A 9,739-nucleotide genomic window follows, 5' to 3' on the forward strand; every position below is an offset into this window, starting at 1 on the left:
CATTGCACATCACACAGACCTTGAGATTACGGCGTGAAGACCACTGTAAATTTTCAAATATATCTATCTTGATCCTTTTATCTATTGATACTTCCAATTTCCTTCTCGAATTTTCTTTTTCGCACTCAAACACGTGGCGTACATTCTGTTGGCAGTCCATAACCTGTTGATTTATTTTTTTACTTAAAACATTCACAACCCATACACATTCCACCTTACATTACTCACCCGAGATCTCCTTTTGTTTTCATCGCTGTCACAATCTCATGTCATTCTTTCCAGTTATAGATTAATTCGTCATTTACAGTCAAAAATACCCATTACACAATTACCGTCCAATAATAACATGTATCTGCAACATATAACCAAAGTTAGTAACCGATTCAAATTCAAGCGTCTTCGATCAGCGCCGTCTATGAGTTTGGACTGGAACCTTGAACCTTTGCTGTCGTTTGAATTTTCATTCGGTATTAGAAAATTAACAAATTACTCAATTTCTGCGATTAATTTATGAACTTTTATAATTTCGTCGTAAAGGCACAGCCTTGGTGAACTTTCCAATATAACTTTTGATATAAATTTGTTCCTATTTAATTAATTATTAATTATTATTCTACCGAATGTTTGAATTATTGTCGAAGACGCCATTGGTTTTTCATTAATTACTATCCTTTGCGCAATTAATTTATGAAACTTTATGCACTCATTAGAAAGACAATGTTCTTGCGAATCTTCTCATATGACTTTTAATCACATTTTGATTCTCGTTTCGTTTAGTGTTAAATATTTTCACGGAAGATCGTGATGGTCGTCGTTACGAAATTAAGGACGCCATCAAACAAAAATTAATTACTAACAATTTAGAGATAAATTCTTTACGGAAATTATATAAGAATATAGCCTGAAGTTCCAGCTTTGCAAAGAAATTATAAAAGTTCATAAATTAATTACGGAAATTGAGTAATTAATTAATTTTTCTCTGTCGGAGCCCTTCTATCCTTTCCTATCCCCACTCTGTCCTTGTCTGTCACGTGACCTGCTCACCGCCGACCTCCTTGTCTATTCTATATTCCTATCACTTTCTTGATTTTTGAGCCCAAATCATAGATGGCGCTGATCGAAGGCGCTTGAATTTGAATCGGTTATTATCCTAAGAAATTAATTCGGCAGTGGAAAATTAACAAATCCTGCGTTTCAGTAATTAATTCATGAATTTTTTAGTTGCATTGCAAAGTTGAAACTATAGGCAGCATTCTTCTGTCATTTTCAGGAATAATTTGATATTAATTAATTTGTTATTAATAATTAATTGAAGGCGTACGTGATTTCGTACCAACGATCATGATCATTTGAGAAAATATTAAATAATGGACAAGACTATAAGTACAATGTGAACAAAAATGTATGAGAAGATGCCCAAGGATATCCTTTTTATAACGTGTGCATGAAATTTATAAATTGATTGTATAAAGAATGATAATTATTCTCAAATGATCAATGCCTTTGGTATTAGTGCAATCATTATTATAAAATAATTAATTAAAAAAGGAAGTAATTTATCCAGAATTACCAAAGGGGTCAAATACATAAAAGAAATAAATATATATAATTACCTTCCTATCTGAATGAAATCAATAATAACTTTTGATAGAACAACTATAAATTTGCAATATCTTATGCAGGAGACCACTTTAGTAATTCCAGTATTGAAATGAACAAAACTCTTAGTACAAAGCTTATGCTGTATCATTTATTCAATTATATTGTCAATACAAATCTTAATCTATAATATTCATTGCGTAATTCTTGCAGAGTTTGCTTTCCTTGAAACGAATCTGCAAACAAAACTGCTCTATTATTCTCAGATGTCGAAGAATATTAGTTTCCCAAAAAACGTGTAATTCATGTGTGAGATCTTTCTCCTACTCACTTTCTATACGCCGTTGTATTCATTGCTGCTGCAAAATTTTTATTCTGTAGACAAGTTGCAAAGTATGCAGCCTCCATCCACAATTTCTTTTCCATTTCATTCGTACAGCTCGTGTTTTATTCAGTAATATTCTATTAAGCCTTTCCATTCAGTTCAGGTGTATACAGTGTCGTATAATCCAGTATAATTACTTTCCGTTTGCACCAATTCTTGAATTTTCGACTGGTAAATCCTCCTGCTTCCATTATCGCATCTAAATCTGTATGTTATTCCACTTTGCTTCTACTGCTGTAACATACTTATACAATTTTTGTCATGATTCAGTATTTGATTCCATAAGATAAATCCTCACATAAATAGTAAAATCTAAGACTATCATCACATACCTATTTCTGTTCCATGTCTCCAGTTCCATAGGCCCACAAATATATCAGAATGATTTTTTCCAAATAATTGAACTTCTTACATGACCCATGTGAAGAGTATATGTCTTAAGTTTCGTCTTTTCTTCCTAATCCTAGAATTTTATCTGATTTTTATCCTAATCTTTCAAAACTGAAATATTTAATTCCTTTGTTACCTTATTTGTTTGTCCAATATATACTTGCTAAATGTCTAGTTGAGTTACACTTGAAACACCACTTCTCCTGAGGTCTGAAGGCTAGAGATCTGCTTTTCCCCTTGCTTCCTTGGCAATCTGTTCAGTTTTGAGATTATCTATTTCCTTTTCTTCTTTCTGTTTTAACTCTCTAGCATTTGCAAATACACAATCTAGAAACATACATAAGATTTTAGTTATATGCATTGTTTTTTCTATCTTACTCCCTAATGCATGTAATTTGAAAACTTACATGTCAGCCACATAATGTGTGTTACAATATCATTTAAATTTATATTTATACATGAAAAATTCCTCTATAACGGAATATCCTTTCCGTTCTTATCCTTCTCACAGACATTGCTGAATGTTACCCATATTTCATGACTTTACATAAGGTTGATAAGGAATTCCTGCCCTCTGGTTGAAACTCTCAGATTTTGTACCTACAAATTGTTTGTTAACCAATCCTGTTTGTACTTTTCTATATTTCCTGGTTCTTTCATTGTACATTCATACAAACCTTGAGATTATGGCTTGAAGACCACTTTAAATTTCTAAACATGATATCCATTTTGATCCTTTCATCCATTGATACTTCCAATTTCCTCCTCTAATTTTGTTTTCCGCACTCAAATATGTGACCTACATTCTGCTGATTTATTCTTTTGCTTAAAACATACACAACCCACACACATTACCCCTTACATTACTCACCTGAAGTCTGAAGTCTGAAACCATCACAAGTGCCCTTATCATCTCTATGCTGGATTTGTTCTTCCACTCAGCAACTCCATTGTACTGCTGTATCTTGGCTGGAATCAAATCATGTTCTATTACCATCTGATGTAACCAAACCTGGAAGTATTGTCCCACAAACTCACCTCCATTGCCTGAACATGTAAGTACTTTTTAACTTCTTGACAGATTGATTTTCTTTTAATGACACCAATCTTTCCATATCCTCAGCTGTTTGACCCTTTTCCTGTACAAGCAAGACAATAATCACCCTCGAATAAATATTAGCAGTTAAGACCTATCTTTTACCTCCTTTTAACATTGGTTTTATTGACCCAATCAAGTCCATGTGCCACATTCCCATTAATACTGCTGCTTTTATTGTTTCCAAGTTTCTGTAGATATTTCTCCAGATTCTTGCCTAACTGCAATATTTAAACTCTATATTGAATTTATCTTTACTTTTCATAACTATTACCAATTATTCTTTTTCCATCTTTTTAATGATCTTTATATTTGCATGACTTACAATTAGTCATGAATGCTACACACCTTTCTTTGTTAAACCATATGCGTCCTCATTTATGTTGTGTGATCCATATAATATGCATTTCTTCTTCTTAATGTTTTCAATTGAACTACTCCATTTTCTTTATATACAGCAACTTCATCTTTCTGAAACTTAACAGATTAGTGTTGGTCATTATCTTTGATCACTGATATCAATATTTACTCAGATCAGGAACACAACATACCTTTCAATCTGAATTTAATCTCCATATCTCTGCATCTGACAAACCCATCTTCCTTTCTCAATCCTTATTTCACCATCAAATATAACCGTGCTGCATGTCATATGGCAAGTAGGTCTAGAATCCAAAAGACATATGGTAACTTATACCATTATATTACTGCGACAATCCTTCCTTGCTATAAAAAGTAATTATTACCACATTTTTTTCCTACTGCATGTGCCTGTATATTTCAACAGAATATATTACTTACAGAATCAGGCTCTGCTGTCACTAATAAAAGATACAAAAAGAATGATTCATATCTTACATTACTTATTTGCGACTGAAGGTTATGTTAAAACAAACACAAAATCTTTTACATCATGCACGCACTCCTCAACGGACACAACAATGGCTCCCACGTTTTTCTGCAATCTTTCATGCACTTCTGGAAAATAATGAGCCAACAAATTAAGAAACAGTTTCATCTATATAGTGATAGCGAAGAAACCCAATCAAAAATCGAAGTTTAGAAAATCCAGGCCACGAGAGATGACGCAGCATGACCTGCCACGCCCTTCCCCTTCCGGCACTGTATTTAGAAGAAAACCGGAGAAAATCGAATAAAAGCCATTGATTCTATTACAGAAGAGCCCGTTCTACCGAGTGATAATGAAAAATCAAAATTCAAAAACGATGATTCAATGAACTAAGCCACGAGAGAAAACGTCGCACCACGACCCGCCACGCGCATCCACTTCTGGCACTGTATTTAGAAAAATAACGGCGAAAATCGAATAAAGAAACACAGATTCTATTAGAGAAGAGCCCGTTCTATCGAATGATAATGAAAAATTAAAATTCAAAAACGATGATTCAAAGAACTAAGCCACGAGAGAAAACGTCGCACCACGACCTGTCACACGCATCCACTTCCGGCACTGTATTTAGAAGAAAACCGGAGAAAATCGAATAAAAGCCATTGATTCTATTACAGAAGAGCCCGTTCTACCGAGCGATAATGAAAAATCAAAATTCAAAAACGATGATTCAAAGAACTAAGCCACGAGAGAAAACGTCGCACCACGACCTGTCACACGCATCCACTTCCGGCACTGTATTTAGAAGAAAAACGGAGAAAATCGAAAAAAAAACACAGATTCTATTAGAGAAGAGCCCGTTCTATCGAATGATAATGAAAAATTAAAATCAAAATCAGAAGTTTCAAAGAACTAAGCCATGAGAGATAACGTCGCAGTACGACCTGCCACGCCCTTCCACATTCGGCACTGTATTTAGAAAAAAAACGGTGAAAATCGAATAAAAACCACTGATTCTATTAGAGAAGAGCCTGTTCTATCGAATGATAATGAAAAATCAAAATTCAAAAACGATGATTCAAAGAACTAAGCCACGAGAGAAAACGTCGCACTACGACCTGCCACGCGCATCCACTTCTGGCACTGTATTTAGAAAAATAACGGCGAAAATCGAATAAAAACCACTGATTCTATTACAGAAGAGCCCGCTCCACCGAATGATAATGAAAAATAAATATTCAAAAACTGTGTTTAAAAGAATTAAGCCACGAGAGATAACGTCGCACCACGACCTGTCACACGCATCCACTTCCGGCACTGTATTTAGAAGAAAAACGGAGAAAATCGAAAAAAAAGCACAGATTCTATTAGAGAAGAGCCCGTTCTATCGAATAATAATGAAAAATTAAAATCAAAATCAGAAGTTCAAAGTACTAAGCCACGAGAGATAACGTTGCAGTACGACCTGCCACGCCCTCCCACTTCCGGCACTGTATTTAGAAAAAAAAAACTGCGAAAATCGAATAAAAACCACTGATGCTATTACAGAAGAGCCTGTTCTACCGAGTGATAATGAAAAATCAAAATTCAAAAACGATAATTCAAAGAACTAAGCCACGAGTGATAACATCGCACCACGACCTACCACACGCGTCCACATTCGGCACTGTGGTTAGAAAAAAAACGACGAAAATCTAAAAAAAAACACTGATTCTATTAAAGCAGAGCCCGTTCTATCGAGTGATGAAGTAAAATCAATATCAAAAATAGAAGTTTTAAAGAGCTAAGCCAAGAGAGATAACGACGCAGTACGACCTGCCACGCCCTTCACTTTCGGCACTGTAATTGGAAAGAAAACGGCGAAAATCGAGAAAAGGTAGATCTGCTGATTAGAAAAGAGTATACTGTGATCAGTCGTAACAAAATATTCTAATACGATGCAGGAATTTCATATATCTAAGCGAAGATAGGTAAGGGGATAATTCAATTTTACACGAACTCACATTTCCGTCACTACACGTCGAAAATGAGTGGTCCAAATCGGAAAGAAATTGGCTTACTGATCAGGAAACATTCTATTCTAACGAATGATATCGTAATATGGCAATGCAAGACCGAAATTTCCAATATCTAAACAATAACGATAACGCGTAACACACAGCACAATTTGATACACACTTGCACTTGCATCACTTTATTTCACATATGTACCGTCGAAATCGAAGAAAGAATAGGAAGAAACTACCTGTGCCGAGTAATGTTAACTATTATCCCTGTGGACAATCGAGTTCTGGAATCTATAATCCATGACACGTGACTATTCCGTTCTATTATATGATTGGCACTTACACTAATTCATGTTGCACATGTGTCGGTACACAATTTGCACTATGTAACTTCACTTCTTTCCACACGTAGTATATTACGACCGAACACATATTCACAATTAGATATCCTGATCTTGATAAATTTGTCACAATTTCTTGAACTTGTGTGGCCCATTGGTATATATTTCGACAATTTTGCGAACGCAATCTGTAATTCTAATCTTCCGTAATAACAACTGACACTGAGCATTATTGTTCGTCAATAGATATTTCACTGGTTACAACAATTAAAACGTTTATTAGTAATAATACGACATCACGAAACTTTTCTATGTTTCGTCGAGATATAGAAAGCTTCACTTTCAAGCGCGAAAATAATCTGCCATGTGTTAACGGTACGTTCATTGCGAGATCGACTAGAAGGTGGCGACTATTGTCAAGCTATACATTGTGACGCGGGAAAATACTTCATCTTTGAAATAGCCATGTGCTAAAGTATCGATGTAGAATATGAAACGATGTCTCTTATGTTTATCAATGTCAATGAAACAAATACAAATATGTTTCTGTTACGAAAATGACAAATTAAAAAATGCTTAATTTCCACTACAAAAACGTTGTAAATTAATAAAATTAATTATAACATTAATAATAGAAATATAATATTTAGTAATATATATTGTATATTAGTTACAAAATTTGGTACATATGCATTCTGACCACCTTTATTGAACATAATTTCAAGAAATTCTATAAATGCACGATGAAAAACATGTGGAGACATTCTTAGATGTATAATAAGCATATATACAAGTTATGTAAATTCGTAAAATGTGTTAGGAACGCGAATTTATGCTTATTTTGGGTTATGGGTATGGGTTATAGAAGATCCCTTTGGTTAATAACAATTTTAGCTACTCTTCACTTTTTTTAACTTTAAAAATTTGTTTCAAATACATACAGTGCTGGACTAAAGTATTGGCACAGCATGGTTGTTGTGGTACAAGTGCTTATAACTACTAAACAAATTAATTTAAAAGAAAAACTTTTTGACATATTCATTTATTATGTATTCTAGTTTATTACATAATAGAAGCAATAACATAAATACATTGATTCACGAAACAATAACAAAAATGTATTTATTGAACATTTTATGTGTGGACAAAAGTATTGGCACACGATGCTAAATGTTGTATATCCGCATTTGTTTGAAAAATTTCCGATCGTCATTTTAAAATCTAGCTAGGTGATATCTCCATTGTCATTCTTAACAACAATCATCCTAAATTTCAGTCGTTTAGCAACAGGGAAAATAAGAAAATGTAATAATGTCAAAAAAAGCGAAAGAAACGACAAGTGAAGAGAGAGAAATAATACTAAATTTGTATAAAATGCGAAAATCTTATAGCGAAATATCACAAATTGTTAACAAAAGTCCTTTTACTATTAGAAGCATTGTAAAACAATTTATAAATCAATTAAAGTTTGATAGTGCGAATCGAAGTGGTCGTCCTTCCAAGTTATCTGTTACAGAAAAACGTAAAATTGTAAACGAAGTGAAGAAAAATCCTAAATTAAACTCTTCGGAACTCAGAATGATATTAAGTAAAGAGTGTCAAAAAGAATTAAGTTCGAAAACTGTGCGAAGGGTATTAAAAACTGCTGGATATTCTGCGTGTACTGCGCGAAAAAAACCATACATATCGGGAAAAAATCGAAAGATGAGGATTGAATTTGCCAAAGATTTTATAACGAATGATTTAACATTTTAGAGCAACATACTGTTTTCAGATGAAAGCAAATTTAACATATTTAAATCCAATGGTAGAATATTAGTTTGGAGAAAGTCAAATACCGAATTGGATCTACGAAATTTACAATCGAGTGTAAAACATGGACGTGGTGGAGTTATGGTGTAGGGTTCTATGGCAGCATCTGGAGTTTGCGAATTAATATTTATAGATGATAGTATGGACAAATACGCATATTTAAATATATTAAAACAAAATTTATTCAAAAGTGAGGAAGAATTAAATCTCTTGCGGAATTTCTGTTTTCAACAAGACCGCATTTCAAAGCACACCGCTTACATCGTACGCCACTGGATCATTTATAATACTTTTCATTCCCTAAATACACCACCCCAGAGTCCAGACATGAATCATATCGAACATGTCTGGAACGAATTGCAAAAAAGGATTCGAAAACATCGTATAACAAGCAAAGCAAACTGGAAGAAACTTCTTTTACAAGAATAGAATAAAATCGAGCAGGATTTTACAAGAAAGTTAGTTGATTCAATGCCCAAACGATTAAAGGAAGTTCTTAAAAGGAAAGGAGGAACAACTAAATATTAATATTTAATTTCAAGTCATTTTTAAACGTTTTTATTCGAGTGTGCCAATACTTTTGTCCACCCATAAAATGTTCAATAAATACATTTTTGTTATTATTTCGTGAATCAATGTATTTCTATTATTGCTTCTATTATGTAATAAAACTAGAATAGATAATAAATGAATATGTCAAAAAGTTTTCTTTTAAATCAATTTGTTTAGTAGTTATAAGCACTTTTATCACAATAACCATGCTGTGCCAATACTTTTATCCGGCACTATATATGTTAAAAAATGTTGTTATGAGAAAGTAAATGGCTTTCTTATATGAAAAAATAATTGTACATATGTAAATTACTGTACATATTGTTGTTGCAAATTATACGAAGCACATATTTGCAAGAATCTATGTAATAACTATTATAAAAGGTTCGTGAATCTTTGGAAAATCGGTTAAAGTTCGTGAATTTATCTTTTGATCTCGGGCAAGGGTACCCTCGGTTCATATAGGCACCGGAGGTCATAAGACACGTCAGTTGCTCCTCGACCGTGACGACGTGTACATCTAAACTTAAACCGCCTAAATTAATTTATTTAACTATTTTTCACTTTCAATTATTTATTTAATTTATTTATTTATCATTCACTCTTAATAAATTATGTAATTAATTACTTTATTTTTTACTTTTAATAATTTATTTAATTTAATTATTTATCTTTCACTTTTAATAATTTATTTAATTTAATTATTTA

Source organism: Eufriesea mexicana, unplaced genomic scaffold (genome assembly GCF_001483705.2).
Source record: "Eufriesea mexicana isolate 0111107269 unplaced genomic scaffold, ASM148370v2 scaffold2534, whole genome shotgun sequence".
NCBI lineage: Eukaryota > Metazoa > Arthropoda > Insecta > Hymenoptera > Apidae > Eufriesea > Eufriesea mexicana.